The sequence below is a fragment of the Stylophora pistillata genome, chromosome 2, assembly GCF_964205215.1.
Source record: "Stylophora pistillata chromosome 2, jaStyPist1.2, whole genome shotgun sequence".
NCBI classification, from domain to species: domain Eukaryota; kingdom Metazoa; phylum Cnidaria; class Anthozoa; order Scleractinia; family Pocilloporidae; genus Stylophora; species Stylophora pistillata.
In genome coordinates this window covers 7,869,401-7,891,284 of record NC_142520.1, presented here as the reverse complement: position 1 = coordinate 7,891,284, position 21,884 = coordinate 7,869,401, and the positions used below count along the sequence as shown (strand labels likewise).

At 38.4% G+C, this 21,884-nt stretch overlaps 1 protein-coding gene and 1 pseudogene across 3 annotated transcripts in view; one reads left to right on the top strand and one right to left on the bottom strand.

Annotated features, from left to right (window-relative positions):
* Nucleotides 1-21,884, top strand: part of LOC148736918 (uncharacterized) — a 700,731-nt gene that overhangs the window by 261,983 nt on the left and 416,864 nt on the right. The window lies entirely within an intron of this gene.
* Nucleotides 3,456-17,803, bottom strand: LOC148736939 (polycystin-1-like protein 2; annotated as a pseudogene). Its single transcript, XR_015996769.1, has 12 exons — nt 17,374-17,803; nt 15,293-15,740; nt 14,304-14,892; nt 13,833-13,994; nt 12,206-12,331; nt 11,670-11,878; nt 11,159-11,402; nt 9,918-10,649; nt 9,340-9,573; nt 7,579-8,829; nt 6,080-6,248; nt 3,456-5,668 (listed from the first exon to the last, which is right to left on the bottom strand). The product of XR_015996769.1 is annotated as a polycystin-1-like protein 2 (transcript).

Below are 21,884 nucleotides of genomic sequence, written 5' to 3'. Positions count from 1 at the left end.
TTTTGTCCCAATGACGCTATTGATGAGCTTTCCGCCTTAAGTAATTTGGAGTTCAGTGTTGATGATATTCGCTCGTGGATGTTAACCGACAGTCGTAAGCTAAATGATGATAAGTCTCAACTTTTTTGTTATAGGAACACTTCAGCAGTTGGCTAAAGGTAATACTCATTGCATACGAGTGGGTGATTGCAACGTCTCAGCAGTCTCCTCTGCTAGAAACATCGGCTCTTGGTTTGACACAAAATCGTCAATGGTTACCCACATGACGAAATTGTCTGGTTCTTGTTTTTATTATCTTTATAATATTTGGCGTTTACGGAAGTACCTCTCTAGACTCTTGTGCATGCATCTGTATTATCTAGGATTGGTCTTTATAACAGTATCTTGTATCCAGTTAGCTAAGTTGGTTAAAGCGCCGGATTGTGTTGTGCGGCAGGTCGAGGGTTCCAGCCCCGGCCGGACCAATACTCATTGTCTTAAAATAAGTGAGGAAAAATTGCTACCTTTCTATAATCAAGAAATGGATAGATATTCTAGTCTTCTCAGATAAGGACTAATAAACCGTAGGTCCCGTCTCTTGCAGGGTTAGGGGTAGGAGACGTTCATATCCAACGCACGAGATTACTGTGTCGTGGATGTCCTCCCCTGGGCTGGGATGGGTGGGAATTGGCCCTGAAAAGCCCCCATGGGGAGTGGTCAACTATTGTATGTATGTATGTATGTATGTATGTATGGTATTCCTGGATATCAGTTAAATGAGTTTCAAAGAATACAGACTGCTGCTGCTAAGCTGGTTTGTCAGCAGAGTAGATACTGCCATATTACACTCTTACTTTTTAATTTACACCAGTTAAATTTCGAATTTTTTTTAAGATTATTTTAATTTTATTTCAGACTCTTAAAGGTTTAGCACCAGCATATGTAGCCTCTTTAATTTCTATTAAGTCACCTTCACGGTATAATCTTAGGAGCTCTTGTAATAACCTCCTTCTTAGTTGCCCTAAGAAGTTGTCCAAGGTTTCTCTTAGTGATCGCTTCTTCACATATGCGGCGCCGAAACTTTGGAAAATGCTTCCTCTGGAGATTAGGTCTGAAAGCAGTGTTGCTGGCTTCAAGTCTAAACTTAAGACACGTTTATTTCGTGATGCGTTTTCATAGTCTGCTAAATGTTAATTTTTGTGTGTGTGTGTATTGTGATCAAATCAAATCAATCAATTTTATTATGTGCATACATAAAAGAAAGCGTCAGACGTTTTCTGAATTTTTACCTTCATATGTTATTTGATTTAGGTTTGGTTCTTAACTCGTATTTTAATGCGCATTTGAGCATAGTTACATAGAATTTGCGCACTACAAATGCTGTATTAAAATAGAGTTTGTACTTAGCGCACGATGTATTGACAGTACTGTAAAAATTTTACCGAACTGAAGCCCACTTGATAGCAGCCCAAGTGCAAAAGATTTTCTAACATTTTAAAGGAGATAGTGTGTAATGGACAAAACGATACTCGATCGCGTGTTACTGACATAAGTCACGATTATTTTCTTCTCTTTATAAACGGACCAATGAGGCTAGAGGCCATTTCCACCAGGTGTGAAGCAATGGCTGGCTTCATTAAAACGAGAAATTCAAGATATTGAAATTGCTTGGATTACAATTTGTTGTAACGCAGATAGTGAAAGCTTGATCAAATGCGCGGTTAATGAAAATAGTTCAGGAATCATGCTTAGATGTAGATGTCTATTGCGAATTAGTATTTTTCCTAAAGAAAACGATTGCAAGTATTCCATCTGTCAAATGGAAAAAAATATATATATCCAACCATTCATCAAAGAAGTGAAGTTGCGCGTTGTAATTGTTAACGTTTACAGCGTATGCCATTAACTTCGTTGGTATGGGAATAAGGATAACCATGAATGGAGGGGAGGGAGGGTGTGTGGAGGAGTGAGTCAATAATAAAATTTCAAACCCTAAGACAGACCAAAAAACATAGCAAACTTTCCTCAGTACTATACTGTTTGAACAGTTTCATTTTTCGTCTTGATGTCCTACCACCATTTTTTCTATGTTTTTGTTTTAAGAATAGGTCTTCGCTGCACGCGCCGCAAGCTTGGCTATAAATTAGACAGTTACTCGTGAGTTAAAAAATGTTCGCCTCTCGATCGGACCAAAGTTGGATATTTTCTTCTGACAAATATACAAGTATGCTTTACAAATGGCAGCATTTTTGTTTTGTTCGTTGTTTTTCACCGATTATACAAGATCTCCAAAGAACTTAATTGATTGGCACTGAAAACTGTAATTTGTTAATGCACCTGAGCTATGTAGCCTCAATATTAAATTTATGGTCAATTAAACGATGAAGAGCAGTTCAGGTGATATAATTTATCATATCTATAAAATGCAAGGTTTTTCCATTCGGAAACAATCCATTTTACATAGCGAATTCATTGGGAAATAGGACAATTAAAACTGTGACGACTGATGTCAGACTGCTGTAATGGCATCGATGGAAAACATAAGTACTATGCCAATTTTTTTTTTATTCTGTCTTTGGGGTGTAATTCGTTAATTTCTACAGGATACGGGTGTCGTTTTTAAAAATTTAAAGAAGCAGGAGCCGAATTGAAAAGAAAACGCAAAGATAAACCTGTCACGAGTTGACCTGTCGCTGAAAGCATCTACTGTGAAAATTCCTCGTTGAAACTCGTAGCATTGTAAATGTACTTACCGCAAACTAATTATGCGAAAATTATTAGAAAAAAATCCTTACGCTTTCATTGCTCGTGTCAGAATATGGGTACATGCTTCTTGCTCCGACGCTTCTCCAACGAAGAATTTTCATTTAAACTTCCTCTCCGGACACAACATTTTCAAGAGGCAGTTTCAGATACGTCTATGCGGCTCAACCCGAAAACCTGCCGAACAAATGTGGTTCTGACAACCAAGAACGCGCTCGCTGAAGCTAACCATGGAATAAGTGACTAAAAAGGTGTCACTTCCCCAGGAAACACCATATTGCTCACCAGGGACTATAGGTTTCGCCAGGGCGGCGGCCCACAACATGATTTCGTTATTAGTATAATTCTCCAAGGACGCGGGAAATGTTCCTTGTTGGAGTCAGTCATTGTTAATGGTCTAGGAGGGGAGTGGCATATTAAGGGGATCCCATGGTTTTCAGGGCGAACCGTGAGGGGCTGAGTCGTTACCAGCAAAGTATAAAGGGAGACCAGAAAATTTCTGTTAAAAGCTTTGTAAGAGGACTGTCACGACAAAACGATTATGAATTGAAAACTGCATAATTGTGTCGTCTCCAAATTAAAATAACTTTTTAACATGCGCCGATCCACATCTCGTTTATTATTCTAAGCATCCTCCTGGTGTCTGTGTCGTAGAAACTTGGACAAGCATAAGGGGAGAGCGGGTCAACACGTTAGAGACCAGCAACATGATGTCAATTTTGCATACATAACTTTATTTCCGTTCGAATTTCAGCGAAGCATGGGTGGTGCTAGTTTCTCCGAACAAAAGCGCTAAAGAAATAAGTAAGTCCAACTCAATGAACACACCTAATCAATTTCATCGTTACAATACAATAAATAAAACGAAAAAAAAATGTTGAATACGAGAAAGAGAAATCCCTAGTTACTAAGAATAAAAGTGATTAGAAATATTTACAGCAAGTATCACGAAACTCTAAGACCCATATATCATGCTTCAAATCTTGAATACGGGCCTACAAATCTTAAATACGGGCCATGTTAATATACAATGACTTGGCTCAAATGAAAAGTCGTATACAAGTTCTTCCTCTGGGATCAGCTCAGAAAACTCTAAAACAAAGGTCCGTTTTTTTTTTTTTCCTTTTTTCGCTACAATCCTGCGACACGCTGAGGAACTAATTGCGTCTCTGCAAGATGTCTTGTGCTCAAGTATCCGTTTTTCATCTTAGTTTTTGATGTAGTTCTTTACTCTTTTTCACATTTTCTTATTATTGTCTCTAAGCCTTGAGGTTTCGAGCCTTTGCTGTTTTTAATAACAAATTAAAATCTTCGTCTTCTTCTGACAACTCTGAAACAATTCTCTCCAGTCGTTCTAACAGGTCATGCTTTCTCCGGCCTAATTTACGGAGAGAAGACTCTACGACATCCTCTTTAAATCTCACTTTCTTTTCTTCTGAACGTTTCCTGCATTCTTCATTGCTTTCACCTTTGAGAAATTTTAACATGTTGATTATCTTGTCAAAAAATGATTATTTCCTCGTGCTGCACTGCTGTTTACTTATTGTTCCTCTAGATTTTTTCTCCCTCAAAGCTACGGTAGCCTGACTTTTTAAATTAAATTTCAGATTCAAAATATTCTTGGAGTCAAGGCCAACGTTTCCTGAATGCTTGTCTTTTGCGTCTTCTGATTTTTGGAAGGTTCTCAAATGACTCAGTGTGTTACTGATCGCATCGAAAAACTTTTTTCTTTCTTTTGAGGCCGAGCAACGGTGCTCATCAATAAGTTCATACAGCTCATCCCCGTTCACATTATTCTTAGCATCCGAAAGGGCATCGTTCATTATGACGATAAAAAAGTTCATGCAAAGGATAGTAAGAGTTAAAAGAATTAAATACGCGAATACTCTGGCGTATGTGGTGCTGGCCTCTGCTAGTTCATTGATTGGTCTAGCTTTCACTCGACCAAGAGTAAGCTCAAGCTGGAAATAAGCTCATTTTAGCACCGAAGAGTAGCGCTCAGATACACAACCAAACATCAAGACACCGAAGTGCAAAAATGCAACAAAGAAAATTGAAAAAAGAAAACTAAACGAGGTCAAAGATCGTGCAGATATCTTCAATGTTTTGGAGAATAGAGCAACATGGTTGTTGAAGCGAATCATTCGCAAGAGTTTGGTAGTGACGATGAAGATCAGAATACCAAGGACGGCGTTTTCTACTTCTTGGCAAGTGATAGCTTCTTGAAAACTTGGATTTGCGTAAATGTTTTTATGCACTTTGCCCATGATTGAAATAACTTTACTCTGTCGTATCATATAAGTTACCACGGCAAACAGAGAGAAAAAAATTTGGAATATTTCGATCCAATTCCACATGGACTTAAAATATCGAGAACGATGATTATAAAGCCTCAAGGTTTCTCTCCCAAAATACAAAAAAACAGATACAATGAAGAGAAACGTGCAAATCGAATAAAACTGATGAGAGGAAGTGTCAGTAGAATCAATTGACAGACTGTGGGTTTGCATGGAAGCTGTTTTCAGCCCAGATGTTTGAACCTCGTAGAAGTATGTGGCAACACCTAAAACATTTACTGATGGATTAAACGTAGAAAACTCTGTGATGACCACTCGAGTTTTTCTGTCTAGCCAATTGTTTTTTTGTAAATCTGTTACTATGCTGAATCCTGTATGATTCTGATATCCGAGGTCTGCTACAAATCCTCCTCCATGATAATAGGAGAACTGTCCCCACCTAGGTATAGTGTCGGTGTCTTCAACATGTTGATATCGCCATGGCCTCGGGCAAAGACTTAGAAACTCGTCATTCCTCGTAGCATTGTCAACAGGTCTCCAGCCTGGTTTATTGTACGCGGCCTTGTCTTTGTTCTTTATCGAGTATCTCTCGAAACATTCTTCGATATAGTTCGGGACTTTGCACTGTGCTGCGTTTTCAAAAACAAAAGATTATTACCAAAGAGGCTTGTTTTGGTATTTATAGTACTCAGCGATTTGTATCATTTCAATCGTACTTTAAAAAGGCATGGACATCTCTCTTATGAAAAATAAAAGATAATTTTAGGACCCTTAGAATTTACCTAAGGGAGAGAGGAATGCCGTTGATCGATTCTAACTTTTATGTTGAATAAGAAACGCAGCTTTCCGCTAATCCCCAACTGTTAGAAAGGTCAGAGGCCGAGAGATTTGACACTACTATTTCACTATTAGAGCCGGTTATACGTGTGTGACTATAAAGTGTCAAATTAAGTGTGTATGTGTAAATAGCCTTGTCACTAAAATCCAAGACAATTAATACATAAATAAATAATTAAACAAACAAGCAAGGAAACGCTTACTCGATTTCACTCTGAGTTACCCTATTCGAGCCATGCCGACAAGAAGAGAGTGTTTATTACCAATATACATTGTTTTCTTCTCCTCTTGACCGTTGTACCATCTGCCGGAAAACACCCCTGGGATGTAAACTTTCTGTAACCAGTTCCAGTACATAGTGTTGTTTTTCACCTGAATTAATACAAGATTGTCGAACTAGATATATTTCGTGTGAAGGTGTAGTCTGATCGTCTGGATGAGTGTAGTCCTGAGAAGGACTGTTGTCGGTGGTAGTGACTGACGTTTCGACATCCTGTGCGGAAATCATCATCTGAATCAAGTGAATGATTGTTGTCAGTAGAATGTTCTTATTCCAGTTCGTGTGAAATGATCGGTTGGTTTTACCGTGATGTTATTGGCTGTAAGACTCAAGTGACGTAAGTCGGTCGTGATTGGTCTGTTTCGATCTGTCGGAAAAGTTTGGTCGTTCTTTTTCGGTCGTTTGTGATGTTTATGTCGCGAATGAGTCGTTTGTATGGGGCGGGTAGTTGTTGACATCTGTTTAGGGGAGTCTGTTCTAAGTTAGTAAACCAGCTTTCCACAGTCATTCGTTGAAAATAGTCAGTGCTGTAGGTTAGTCATCATCAGAGTCATCATCATGACTCTGATGATGACTTCAGCACAGGTAGGTTGTGGAAACGTCAGTCACTACCACCGACAACAGTCCTTCTGAGGACTACACTCACCTGGACGATCACACTACACCTGCACATGTTACCCCCGGGTTCAAGCCATTTACTAGATATATTTCGTTTGGTTTATTCCTTTAGCTGTATGAATAGACGAGAAGTTCGATCCACACAAACGAGTAAGTATGTTTAAGCCCATTTTTAGACTATTATTTCTAATTCCCAAAATTATTTCTATTTCCCATTACATCCCATTCCCTCAAAAACTTACTTTTAGTTTATTTATTTCAATGATGTTTGTGTGAGTTAGCAGCCACTTTCTGAATCTCCTCCTTTAACCCTGTAACTCCCAGAAGTGATTAACATAGAATTTCTCCCCAAGGTATCCATACATTATTCAGTAAACAGGTAATGAGAATGCTCAAAGTTATCATGTAGAGTTTGAAGCCTTGATCTAACACCAAATTCTTCTAACTAATTAACAAGGAAATGTGTAGCAGCAAGAGGGGAAAATTAACAAAAGGATCTTGGGTGTTCAAACGTTGATAGAATGTCAATCTCTTTAAGGCATTATACCACTCTTCTTGGAATCTCTCCTTAGTCTTGAGTCTAAGTCTTGCTCAAAAGGTCAGTCACCATAGCAGAAAGTGCCTTAGCCAATGTCTGAATTTTCTATAAACAATTTTATTTTCCAGTTCTTCAGCAGGCGGTCAAATTGATATTTTCCCTTGTATAATCATATTTGAACCCCACATAGGAATAAAAGCTGTAAGATCAATCAAACGCGAAAATTTCAGCAATATACTAATCAAAATTAAATAACGTCTACTCACCCTGCTGAAGCTTGGTAGTCCATCTCTGATTGATTTCGTCATCAAGTACCGATGATCATTTCTATTTCAATAGCACACTACCATTAGCAAGAAAACAAAGACCAAGTATGCAACCAACCCTGTGAAATAACGTGTCAGGTTCCGTTTCTTAGCTTGTTATCTCCTCATCTTTTCCACATATGATAATTGTAGTTCCCAAAACTTTTGTTTAGAGTACTTAGTCTTAGCTTGCTGAGGGCTTTCAGAGGCATGTACTTTTGATCTCTTTGCCTTTATCTTTAAAATGACTGCAATAGTTAGAGCTGTGAAGAACACCTTTACTGGCTCCTTGATTGTTATGTCCTGGGCGAATGAGATCAGCATCGAAGACAGCCACTGCTCGCTGACACTATTTTCCCAAATTAGACTGTAGGAGATTGAAAACGCAGCCGAAACAGTACAAGAACAGAGCAACAAAAACCAAGCGATACCAGTGATAAGGGTGCCTTTATGAAAATAGCCGTTATTTGTTGCATACTTTTCAGGTCCTTTCTGAAAAAATAACGCTATGATAATGTTTATGGGTGCCACAACAAGTGCGCTTTCAACGCCGGTCACAACTTGTCTCCACGACATTTTTAACGGTCCAACTTGGATAGGCTGTTCGTAATTCCCTTCTAACTTATAGAACATCGCGTTAGCAAACATGGATGTCAAAAGCACTGACAGACAGCAAGAAAGCCGCTGCACTCTTTTGAAGTGACCTCTCCGTAGCTTCGCTGCAACTGAAATCCAAATATGCCACTCCACAAGGCCTCTTCGCCAACGTCTTGCAACTTCACTTCCAAAATCCAGATGATTTTGGCAGATTGTTCGCTCGATGCGCCCATCTCCCCGCTCAAGAGCAAACCACAGATTCGCCATAAATTTCCACGACTGGTTAGTTTGTACGTCCCGAAACAGAATTTCCTCAGGAAACCACGAAGGATTATTTCCAAAATTATCATGACCAATCTGTAGTCCTCGAATCGAACCAAGTGATTTATTAACATAAAGTACAAAAACATTGGAATTACCTCGAGAAAATAACATATTAACTGCACCAGGCTCTTCTTGGGTGAGATGAAGAATGCCACTCTTTCCTTCAGAACCGTAAATCTCTAAAGCAACATGAGCAGTCGTTCCCGAATTTTTCCACGCACCAGTAGTAATCACTATTTCGTATTCATATGTACGGTTTGGAGAAGATGGAAGGTGGATCGGGGATTCCTTCTAAAAAATAAAAAGAAAAAAGGCATGACAAAGCATACTTTATTTACATGACTACGTAACTCGTATTTTTAATTAGATTTTTCTGCTTCATTCCAAAAAAAAAATGGTAAGCCCTGGAGACGGTTTATCTAATTGACTTGTAATTTACAATCAACAAATTCATCTCAACAAGCCTTTAAATGAGATAATGTAAAAGCAAAAAACAAAAAAAACCCCAAAAAATTAAAAGCCTTGGTTTTCATAACCCTTTAACTCCCAACGGTGATCTATATGTAATTTCTCCCTTTATAACGAAACATTACCCAGTAAATAGGGAATAAGAATATTGAAACTTATCAAGTAGAAGTTCTTATCTTCATCTGTTACCGAATTTTCATGACCTATTTACAAGAGAATGTGTAGCAGCTGGAGGTATGAGTTAACAATCAGATCTTGGGAGTAAACACAGTGTACTGAAGAGCAAACCCCGTGAAAATAATGGGCACGACCAAAATCCAGTCCTACACTTACATTTTTCGCGTCTTCCTTGTCGAATTTCCTTACGATAACAAGTGCAGACGCATAACACAACAGAACCACCGCCATAGCCACAATTACTGCAATATTTCCAGTCTCCGGTAACTTCTGGAACTCGACTAGAACCTTGTCAAAGTCAATAGGATTCGGTTCAACCAAAAGACTTCCTCCAAATGATGTCAAATGGTTGCAGCTACAATTTATAAATCCATCTGAAGCTGCTAAAACCTGGAATTATAAAATACAAGGGAGATGTATGTAGTAAAAATCATCATTTTGGCTGCCGCTACAACTTGTATCGGCGCAGATGGATTTAATCTGTATCGTCTCTTTTTAAGGCACTGCTTTCGCTTTTTCTGGCTAACAAATTGATTCGACTATTTACGATAGCAGAGCCCACGAAAAATGTTATGGAATCAAAGTTTGGCCTGAATATAATGATAAGCCTTGGGAATGAAGATTATTACAAAACCAGGACTCAGGAAGGAGAGAAGTATCTGAAATATGTTGAAAGCAGTGCAAAAATAGAGCAAAGACGATTTCCTAAAATTCATATTTAACTTTATACTTACCCGACAGCCAGATGATATCCACTTGTCAATTTTTTCTGACCAGTAGACACAACTACCTAAGGCCACCTTTAGGGTATAGTTCTGATCTGTGTTGGAATTATAAACTGGTATTACAGGGACATTTTTGCTCTGGGGTGGGGTGGGTGGTGGATCTTTGACTTCGACGCTGGAGCGCTTCCCTCGCCTTTCTCCAAAACAAGATCTTCTCTGTCTTTTGTAAGATAAATTCATTGTGGCCTTTGCATTTTTTACGCCAATAAAGTATTTCCCAGGATGCTCAGCAAGAACTTTTATCGGTGCATATGGATAGAAAGAGCAGTTTGTTTGTCCTTGACTTTTGCCGTGCGCACTTAGCATCCAAACACCCTTTTTGTCTTGATAGATTGTGGCATTGAGGTCGTGGTCTTGAGATGTTGGCCGCTGACCAAAACGCATATAGACAAACAAATGTACGGTTGGGTCTTCGGGTTTCATGTTGAGAATCAACGTGGTGTTTTCATATTTAACGTTTATCTCGTGGAAACGTACGTCATCATTTTTCGTAAAATACCATGACTTCTCTAAAGAGTTTTTTTGAAGTTTCAAAGGCGTAACGATGACAATGTTCCCTGGAAGATTTGATACTTTAATAGGCTCGCTGTAGTTGTTTTTCAACTTAAGGGTTACAACATCAGATCCAACTCGCTCCTTTGTGCTGTGCCAAGTGTAAGGGTTGAAAGAGAATAAAAGCATCTAGAAGAAGAGCAACATTTTAGCTTTGTTCGTCGTGCTATTGAACTTAAGCCAATGCACTGATGAGGCCTAGAAGGCCGAAACAGCACTTTCTACTCATATATATATATTTGGAAAAAAATGAAATAAATATACAATTTTCTTCGCGTGGTCACTTTTTTGAAATATTTGAAAGCAAGAACTTTCGGGCCAGAATGAAAAGCGATTACTAAGGCTTTTGACAGACTTGATACTTTTTTCAACTAAGTTTCAACATCTATTTAAGGCGATGTTAGGAAAATCAAGCTCCATTCGATTCGATTCCGTTCTTTTTACTGTACCAAGTATTAGAGTTGAACAAGTCAAAAGCAAAATAAGTAGTAGAATTGCTTCTGGCTATAAGCAGTCTTCAGTGTACCTGGTGTGCTACTTTACTAATTTAACTTGTCTGGCGTCGCTATTTGCTGACACATACTATCCCGATTTTGTCACGATTAAATTGAATTTGCCTTTAGGTCCTGAATACTTACCTGAGCATCTACAAAACTTGTTTTATTCACACCGGAGACTATGAATTTGGTTTCAGACGGTAACATAAACCGCCCTTTTCCTGCTTTTATTTCCAGTCCTGAAAGTCTCTGGAGGCTATATCTTCCAAGTGTCATGGACAATTGCCCAGCTGTGATTGATATCGCTTTTTCATCAGGGACAGTTAAGGCCAACACTGAGTCTGAAACTTTATCGAGGACCTTCATCGCAAACCTTCGCCAACATCTTACCCTGTAGAAATGACATAAATAAACATAGAAAATAAGCAAATTATGAGTCGTCAAAAGTTTGAAACAAAAAGCTCCGAAATCTGGATGAAGATGGAAGTGACGGTGAAGTTAATAGCAATCTGCAGTAGGCCACTCACCTATGAATTAAAAAGTAATGACCGTAAGGTGTAAAGAGAGAAAAGAGGGATTTGCTCGCATACAAGGGTACGTTAAAAAAGAGTGTTTTTCGTAGACCTCTCGACACCACCTAAATGTACACTACAATACCTGTTCTTGAAAACTTGATTCTGAATCCTCTGAAGCCATCACTGCTGCCGCCCTCAACACGCTGTTTAAACATAAAGCCAAGTTTTCTGCTGACTGAGTTGTCAGCTGTATGTCTGCTATGTCTCTTTTCTGGGCAAGAGACCACAGAAGGGACGTCATTGAACGGACCGCAGATAAGGAGATATTCGCCAGTAAGGAGATATTCTGTGGAATGCAAATTCATTTGAGCAGCTGAAATTGGTTATTTTTCAGTTTTGTTTTCATTAAACTATGAAGAGATATTTTGCGATGAGCTAATAAATGTAAGTTCAAAACCATAAACCACTAAGCATGATTTGTCTTTTTCGTGTCCTGGTTTTCATTTTGTTTAATCTTTGTTGTTGTTGTTGCTGTTGGGTTTTGAGCTCGTTTGGCTTAAATTTGTCACGGTATGATAAGTCGACATAACGACCAAAGCTATTCAAACATTAGTTTATTGCATTTGTCATTTTCTCATTTGTGTCGCATTCAGAGAAATACAATGTAACTTACCAGTGACTCGTGGTTGACTTTATCCAAAACCTGAAGAGCAGAACCAATAACTGAGGAGCTTTGGAGCAGGTCCGCGACACTTTTTCGTTCCAAAGAAGAAATTTTTACAAGGATGATGTGCATTACCTTGAAAGTGATAAACATGAAGAGCTAAAGGTCGATTTTAGCCAGGAAAGAATCAAGCAGATAGACTGTCTCCCACACATGAGGCTCTTGCCAAAGGAAATCGTTCTAAAGGTATCATTAGACTCAGGTTTCCCGATAATATTGCCACTAACAACCATAAAAATGATACATTCGCAAGTATGTGATTGGTCCTAACACATCGCAAGTTCAAATATGGGTCCAAGCTGAAAGTAAGGGATGCGTGTGGGTGATTTACGCTAATGAAACATTTTTCAAACTTCATTTTCAAGACGTTAAACATACTCGTTTCAAATTGAGTTTAAGGCTGTAGACCGTTCTCCATTCTGACCATAACATAGCATAACATAATATAACATTTATTCAGGACGCTACAACACAAATATAAAAAATACATCCTGAAAAGGGAAAATCGTGAGGTTAGCCCTGTATAAAAACAATTTCCCTGACTAAAAACATACAAAAGCTAAAATTTAATGGCTACAGATTCAATAAATATTCAATAAATATTCATATGAATTTTAAGTCTACTCTTAAAATGACTATGATTCGGCCTATTTGAAGCCCTATTTGAAGTTTCAGAAGCAAAAACAATAGAGAGAAGACATAAATTATATAAGCCATGATTCTTGAGCATCAAAGATCTCAGATATTGAACATGTAAGCCTCTGATTTACTTAAAGAAATATGCTAATACACTTAATGTAATACACTTGTTTGTTATTCGAGAGCTGATGTTTTGTTTTTTGATTTCCAATACATTCTTATTCTGTTTTTCTCCAGGGAGAATCTTTGTTTCTTGGGCTTTAAGATCATCACGAATTCTCTTTTGCTTCATTATTTAAAGGAGCACTCTTATGAAACCTCCCTGTAATTTGGAAACCCGAGAAATCCAAATATTTTTACATAAAAACTTGAAATGTTCACTAGTTAATCGTCTCTGGATTTGTTTTCCTATTTGTCACACGGGAAGATCGTCAAATTCGCGATTTTCTTTTGACCCACTATAAGTTTACGTAATCAATTGCCAGACTCAAGAGAACTGGGGCGAGTTTTGAGCGTGACGTAGATGATTCATTTGACTCGCAAGAAAGTGGTCTTCCATATTCAAAACAGTATTTTGATCGCATATATTGCTTTTATAACACTAAGACTAAGACTAAGACTATTTGACTAAATTTCACGAGCTTTCCCTATAAATATAAGATTACGCCAACAGTGTTCTGAGTTATCTACGTCACAATGGGAGTGACAACTGACCGAAGATAAGTTGGCCGTGAGTTTGAAAATTAATGGCGGGACGCTTTTCAAATCGTAATTTCTCGCCCTACCATTGACTTTCAACTAAAATTATTATTGAAAAGTCTTTATTAATCGCTAAAAATTCCTATTATAATGAAATAGCTGAGTTTTTTGGGTTTTTAAATTATAGGGAAGTTTCATAAGAGTGCTTCTTTAAGTATGCATTAGGCTTTTAAAGTACCGTGTATCTGTTCTGCAAATCCGTTGAGTTTTCTTGTAAAACTGATTGTAAGACAGAGTTCGCAAGTAGCGCGGCTTCTCTCAGGTTTCCTCCTTGGATTAATTCAGTGAATGAACTGTCATTTGCCATGAGAAGGTTTGTGATATTAAGAAATGGTTTGATCTGAAAAGAGTAAAAAGCAGGTATCGACTTGGTTACATGCATAAAGAGAACTTGACGATATAATTTGGGTTTTATTAACTAAGTTGATAATGTAACTTGACCACAGTAAAAATTTTTTGGAAAAGCTTTTGTTACACACCCCCACCAACGTAGCACTGTGGTTTCTTTAAACCCTTACTCTCTTTAAAGAGAGCCCCTTAATCTAAACTAATAGAGAACAAAAAGAAATTTAATTCTTTTTGGTAACACCTTAAAAGGTGTTACCACTTTACCTCTTGCTAGAAATTAAAACAATAGTTATCGACCTACCAGGACCGTCAAAGGAAATGGGGAAGCAGAAATTCCCAAACTGTCAGTCACCGTAACGTTGAACTTCACAGTAAAGTTATCTGCCTTATTCTCAGGTGGTATCTGAGAGGCACTTATGGTGTTGTTAGCGCCACGATATAACACGCTGGACAGACCATTCTGTAGCCTGTATTGAAACTCGTAGGACAGAGGGTTGCTGTTACTTTTCCAATTGCTACAGCTCAGATTGAAGTCAGTCTTTAGTGATGTACCGCTTCGCGGAGTGATTACGCATTTTCCTCCTGTTGGGGGTAAGGCCGTGGAAATGTCGTAAGCACTCATTCCACATACATTTTCCTTAGTTCTAATGAATAATGCCAAGCGGTACTTGCTTCCACCAGTAAGGGAGCCTCCTTTGATAACAATATTGCTTGAATTTAGTGGTGTAGTTGTGATGTTTCGTAAATTGATGATGGAGTTGTTTCGCTCTGATTCCTGGTAGAGTATCCATTCAAAGGAAGATATGTTACAGCATTGTAATCCCTGGCATAAAGATTGGACTCCAAGTTTAACCAAGGGACTTATTTTAGGTTGGCAGTTAAAGAAACATCTAGAATGAAGAAAAAAGACTAGATAATTGACAGCGAAGAAAGGGTTTTGAACTCCTGTTGTCTGACGAGAGCATGTTAATCATAAATAACTGCAGCAATAGTAACTGCCATATAACATTAATACGAGCACCTGCTAGTAAATTAACTACAACAACAATAACAACGACAACAAGTATCATTAACAAAGCTATAAAAAATGGAAGACAGTAAAAACAACGAATACTAACAAAACCAGAAAGAAAACGGGTAGAAAAGAACAACGGAGGCGTCGGCAGCGAAAATATAGAGCAAAACCAAGGTCAAGAATGAATAGAGTTATTAATAAGGGCAACAAAAACAACAGCAAAAACAATACGGCGAACAAACTAAAGGCTGCAAAATTAAAAGTAAATCCCTAACCTTTGATATATTTTTGGGGGGTCTCCTTCTAAAAAATGGATTACTTGATAAACGGTGGAAATGCGAATGTCCTTGGTCACTTCTAGTTTAACTATGAGGGTCTGACTAGGAGACAAAGCTTCCGTGTTTAAGGAAATTGTTTCGCCAGCTGCTTTTCCATAATAATTTATAGCTGACTCGTTTACTGCTGCAAAGAAACCTTTCTTTGTTTTCCAACCCACTTGTTTGCAAGAGTGGTCTGCTGTGATTTTACCATAATGCCAAGTGAAGTTCATTCCTTGTCGGTTGCCATGTGTAGCGTTCGGATCATATGACAGTGAGGCATTCAACGTTATGTTTTCCTTGAGTCCTCTAGTTACCTCAGCGCCACCAGAAATGATTGCAACAAGGTCCTGTTTTGTTTTGTTAAACTTGTCTGTAGTTTCAAAACCATCTGCCGACTTTCTCTCTAAGTATGTGAATGACAGGAAACGCAAACGATATAAGGGTACAATGATCTAAGCTTCTCATTATTGCTAAATTTGTAAACACTTGCATGAAACGGATATTTTGTAGTAGCAAGGATCCTGTCAGTTACCTAACAAAACAGGTTTTACTAGGTTAGTGTTACGATGCGCTAACCCGAAGTGTACCATACCAACGGACACTATTAGAATTTATTATACAACTACACCTTGACGAGTACAAATAACGCCATAGACGAGTACAAATATCACGCAGTATTTGTGCTCGTCTATTGTAGAGGACCGTTTAAACAGGTTTTCTCGCATCGCATAAGCGAAGAATTGGATTGTAACTACGAAAATAAAACAAATGGCGGACAATTTGAATCATATTTCCGACCACGACGAGTCATAATGGCTGGAAAATGTAGATCCAAGCTCATTAGATGAATGGAACGAAGAAAAACAGCTTGACGACAAGAAAATTTCTTCATTCAATGAAGAAAATAGAAACAGCAGCACAATAACGCGCCAATTCTGTTCCGCTTCGCATACTTCTGTCACGCACTCCCCGTAAATAAAGATCCGCGAAATTCGCCCGCACTGCAATAACGGTTTGGCGTGTTGGATAATAAATAACTCATTAGACGTTTTGTTGTGTAGTATCGCTGAGTATTTTTACTCGTTATTTGTATTTTGACTCGCCCTACGGGCCAGTCAAAATACGGCACAACTCGTAAAAATACTCAGCGATACTACACAACAGAACGTCTAATAAGATATATTTATTATATAACTACACTCCATGGAGTACAGATAACGCCATAGACGAGTACAAATATCACGCGGTATTTGTACTCTAGAGAACCGGTTAGACGGGTTTTCTCGCATGGCGCATGCGAAGAATTGAATCGAAGTTACGATGAAAAGTGGTGGACAATTTGAATCATATTTCTGACAACGAAGAGTCGGAATGGCTGGCAAATAGAGATGTAACTCTGTTGGATAAATCGAACGAAGGAAAATAACCAGACGACCAGGAAATTTCTTCTTTTATTGAAGAAAATAGAAACAGTAACACGACAACGTGTCAAATCCATTCCGCCTCGCATACTTTTGTCACGCACTCCTCGTAAACAAATATCCGCGAAATTCGCACGCACTGAAACTGAACAATTTGACGTGTTGGATAATAAATGAATCATTTAACGTTTTATTATGTAGTATCGCTGAGTATTTTTACAATTTGTGCCGTATTTTGACAAGCCCGAGCTCTTTGAAATCGAGGTGAATAGTGGCTGAATATTTACCGAGCTTCGAAGCGGCGATGTAAATTTTCCCTAAAGCCACTATTCACCGACATTGGAAATAATTGTTTTAGTCTAAACACACGAAGTGATCTCGACAGTAATTAAAAAGAAGCCATTTAAAGGCAATTTATTGACGTCAATTCATGCCTGATGAATGAACAGTGAATGAGTTTACAGAAAGTTGAAACGCGGTAAATCTTTGCTCGAGCTTTTTTCCACAAAATGTTTTCAAAATGCTCAAAATTGCTTCACTGAAAGCCTAAACTAATAGTCTGAACTAAAAAAAGAAAAAAAAAGAAAACATCCAAAAGCCTTTTTTATAGTTTACTTAAATTGGAAACTGAAAGAGCAGTTGGAGAAGGAGCCACAAGAGATAATGCCATGTGGAGCGTTAGTAGACATTTTTCTTGAACACAAATGCTCTCCTGGACATTTGCGAGCATACTTGAGTGAATCGCTTTGGATACTGTTTCCAAGGGAGAGCGATTCATCTCTGCTAGCGGGTTAATAGCATCTTGAGGGTCAAGTCTACAGAATTTGATAAAGTCTGTAATCGCCGAAGACAAATTTTTGAACTGCTCGAACGTTAGACGATCGTTGTAGGATTCTAAACTTGCATCGCTTTTGTGGCCCGTGACCACGGTGATGTGTCGATTTTTTATATCTTTAGGCGATAAAATATTTACAGTGGTCGACTTGACACTGTGATTTGTGAAAGGAGGATCAATACCAGCTCGGAGGCACATGTTCTTTATCATGCTGTCGATCGTCCCGGATAGGGACGAATAAATGGAGGTCCCGTCTCCTGCAGGGTTAGAGGTAGGAGCCGTTAATTTCCCACGCACGAGATTACTGTGTGATGGATGTCCTCCCGTGCGGTGGGATGGGTGGGTTTGTTGGAGCTTAAACCTCGTAGGGGACCCATGTCCTATTGTTTGTGCTCCTGTACTTGGTACAAATCCTCAAGTAAAATAAATAAATAAATTTTGGGCTCATCTTGCCTACTCTGTATAGTCCGTTTTGATCCGTCGTAAGTAAAAATTGTGTGAAATGCCCCGGTAATCGTTGGACAAAAGCCGGATTTGGATATGAAGAGCGGCAATAGACAGTCAAAACAAAGGAAATATTACCGACCCTCGTAGACGTATTGTACGACAAACATAGCTCCTTTTTTTTTCTGAATCTTGAAATAAGCATGTCATCTTTGATTTTAAATAAGGCCAGATATCTTTTCTAAATAGGGAATATTTTGCCGACTGAGCTTGTTTAACGAAGCTGGATATCAGCTTCGTTCTCCAAGTCCTTGCTTTATTATTTTATTTATTTTTTTTTTGCAGTACTCAACTTCGTCTTGGTCCACAAATGTGCAAAAAGACCTCGGCTTTATCTAGCAATCTCGATTCCAGGCTTTGATCAAAAACGCATAATCATAACATCGCTCGCATCGTTCTGATTGGCTACCTGTCCGGGAAAGATGGGCGCATCTTGCCCCTGCGAGTTAGCTCACTTTGATACCGAGCACGAAAAAAAAACTAAATTCGTAATTGTTAGACAATGTCGATGAAGGAGATGCAAAAAGAGCAGACGACAGTCAAAACAAAGCAGAGATAAACACATTTGGCGAGTTTATGCTGCTAAAAAGATGTCGTATCAAGAAAAGCGGATCAACAGGCTTCGTTAATTGATAAAAAAATGACCGTATATGGCCACTTTGGAACAGTGGCGGAAACAGCTTTAAAATATCTGCGGAATTTTTCGTAATTTTCACTTTTTATACGAGCGGCAGATTTAAACCATCGGCAAAACTGACCATAAGACAAATCCTCCCCTTAGCGAGGGGAGGGGGTGATTCTGGTTGAGTTTTTAGGATGCAAATAGTCATGGTGGGGTGGATGGTGGGGGCGAATGTTTCTTTCGAAGCTGAAGTAAAGAGATGCCACTGTTTTTTTTCCTTATATTGCTTAACCTGGCAAAAGACATATTCAAGTATAGGCTCACTGTGCGATGCAATGTTATCGAGATAATACGTAACCCGGTGTTAAAGTCCAAAGCCTTCCGCGCCGTTGTATTATGTAGAAGAGTATCGTCATTTGCTCGATTGTCGGCTGGCTTTCTCAATCATATTAAGAAACACGCTAGGACAATGCAATGCATTCGAAGTGTGTACACCTGCGCTAAGTGAAGTTCTTTTTTTAAAATGCAGATCCGCAAGGCACTCTGCTATAAAGTGGCGCAATGTACTCTTATACCACTCACGCTGTTCTCTTTTTCCCATTTAACAACAGTAAAACCCATCTTTAGAGAGGTTATGTTCAGCAAAACAGTCGAGAAATAGATTAACGCACGAGTGATCAACCGATGAAAAGTACATTCAAAGATGAGCGCCAAATGGAGTTCTCATTGTTTCCGATCACGGGTATGATCACGTAGATATTTTGGGAATTGTCATTGGCTTGTAAAGAGAATCCGCTGGCTTGCCCGATTGCAGTCTTAAGAGAAGCTCGTAATACTAAGCAATACTAAGTCGAGTCCTTAAATGAACGTCTTGCTTTTCCCTTTATAACGAACTCCTTTTCAGCAGACACCTCTATTAAGCGGATGCGGACACTTAAATAAATTGTATTTTGCTAATTTACATTGTTAAAGATCTATACTAAGTGAACACCGGAATGAATTGACATTATACAGTATGTGAATACGTCCTTGCGTATTATTGTAACTGTTTTGCCCTCACGTCAAGCTTTTGCATCATAATTACCAACAAATTAAAGTTGGTAATAAAAGTAAATGACGTTGAACTCTGTAGGTACACATTGCAGGTACATAAACCGTAAACTAAACCATCTGCTACCTTTCCTCCACTCACAAGGGCGATAGTTAGACATGTATATCGTGAAAGCATAATTATATTGAATTGCCCCAGCCTTAATCTATCCCTAAAAATTTAAGTGTAAACTTGATCATCACTAACAGAAGGCTTATAATTTCGGTGGTAAGTTTGACTAACTCTAGCATGACAATGTTTATTTTGACCCTACTAGCTATTAAAAGTTATTATAATGATAATAATAACAATAATAATACTAATAATAATGATGATGACGATAATAATGATAATACAACAATTAACAAAATGGTAAGTTTGTCCTACCCCTGGAAATTTCACATATATAACCGCTGCCAAAATCTTCACTACAATGACCAATTACAACTCGTTCGCCATTACAAGACCGCTTGTATATGTGAGTCACATTGCCGTCACCACTTTGCTGCCCTTCTCCCCACTTGCTAATGGTCAGCGGTGTTCCACTCACCCAGGTCCAATTCCCAGCTTTCTTCATTAATCCAATGCTCCATCCATTTTTAGGGATGGTAGCATTTCGCCTTTGTATTTCGTCAGTGATGAAATTCCACTCTTCTTCGGTCTCGATGGAAACTAGGTCTCCTCCTAGGCTTTTGCAGGCGGCTCTTTCCCAGCCCCAGTGCCAGCAGCAGCGCCGGCAGCAGTACTTGCTGCAGTGCCCGTCCCAGCAGCAGTCCCGGTGCAACGCCGCAAATGTGTACCAAGAGTTTTTAAAAGATACACTGGGGCATTCTAGAGAATGATGAAAATGAAAACAAAGATAATTATCATGATGATGATAAACAAAGGGATTATTATGATTATAATGATAAGATAATACAATTGCAATCGCCGTAAAGGATATTGATAAATAGGCTAGAAAATGTGGCTTATTTTCTGTTTTTCATTTCTATTCGTATTTTTCAATATCGGCAGGGTATGTTTGATCGGTGTAAATTAACACAGTACATCTTTCTTTTTTACGCCGTCCGTTCTCTCTGATTTGCTTTTTTAGAAAATATTTTACTTCACATGTCTGTGAGTTCATGAAATTTTGGTTGTTGGGTTTTGGAAAATCGATAAATTCATCACGGAGCTGATCCCCCTCTCCGACCTCCATCTTTACAAGCTTAAAAAAAAGTCAAATGTGAGTGTAATTTCTCTTAAATTTGCAACCGAAGTTACTCAGTTAACCGTATACAGTTGATAGAGGAATGGTTGACAGAAAAAAAAAAAAAAAAATTGCAAAAGTGCACGCGTTGGTCTCGAAAGACAGGGTATCCGGTGATCAGTGAGTTCTAACAAGTGAAATAGATATTAAATAGATATGGCCAAAACGACTGATAAACAGGGAAGAAATATCTGCATGCAGTCAATAGGAGGGGAACAAAACTAAGGTAATACGATGTTGCAATTGAATTCGCTCTCGTTACGTTTAAATAGTTTTCGTCTTCTATTAGGGCCAATCGTTTTCTTGTTTTCTTGGCTTTTTTTTATGTTTTTTTATTTGGCTTTTTGTTTTTTGTATTTTTTACGCAGTTTACAATAAAAAAAAAAAATCATTTTTGTGAACAAAATAAGTTCATTAAATCCGCAATGCTATGCCCTTAAGGTGACATTTTCTCCGACTTGCCCGAAATCCTGAGGTCAAGTAACCAAGACCTGAAGACTACCCACAGTACTTTTCGGGGCTATCATGTACTCTATCCGACACGCTTTTTTCCGAAACGACTGTATATAATTATCGTTTACTCGTACAAGCACAAACAAGAATACTTCGATGTGTTATTATGAACACAACATGCAAACACTCACCGACTGCAATGAACGCTCGCTCGACAAATGTTGAGATATGTATCCTTTCGATCGCGTTTCTTTCAGGTACTTTGCCCGTCGAAAACTTGCTGTGGCTTGCGGCGCAGCAAAATAAAGTATGATTCTAGAACCATGAAACTTTTTATAAAACATATGTCCCGAAATTTTTCATTGGCAAAATA